Source organism: Arachis ipaensis, chromosome B09 (assembly GCF_000816755.2).
Source record: "Arachis ipaensis cultivar K30076 chromosome B09, Araip1.1, whole genome shotgun sequence".
Lineage (NCBI taxonomy): Eukaryota > Viridiplantae > Streptophyta > Magnoliopsida > Fabales > Fabaceae > Arachis > Arachis ipaensis.
The window spans coordinates 141,148,828-141,149,336 of NC_029793.2; positions in this window are offsets into that span (position 1 = coordinate 141,148,828).

Here is a 509-nt window from a genome sequence, read left to right on the forward strand (position 1 = left end):
TTTTTATAGATATGATATAGGAGAGATGTCTAGAATCTATTGTAACTATTTTTCTTGTTGAATGAATGAATGTGTCCTTTTTTCTATATTTTTTTCTCCTGGTATTATTCATTCTGGTGATGTTAGTAATAAAGTCTTCTATTACCATGTGGCAAGAAGAAAAAAGCTAGTATCATGTAACAGATATTAAAAATGTATGATAAACGTATATTTTATGGTTTTCAATCTGAATCAAACAATGAATAATGATAGGTTATATGACAAAACTGTCAAAAACATTTGAATAGCACGCAATGTGGTGGCCATGTGCCTACATGCATGCACAGTGGCATGAGGCTAATAGGTAAAAGATCTACCTATGTTGTATGCTATAATGAAGAGGGAAAATCAAAATAGTGAAAAGATGAAGATTTATTTTCATAAATAATTGAAAATTTATCTAGAAAAATGTATTACTTTATTTTTATTAATTTTTTAAAATAAAATTTTATACTACTCTTCATTCTCTT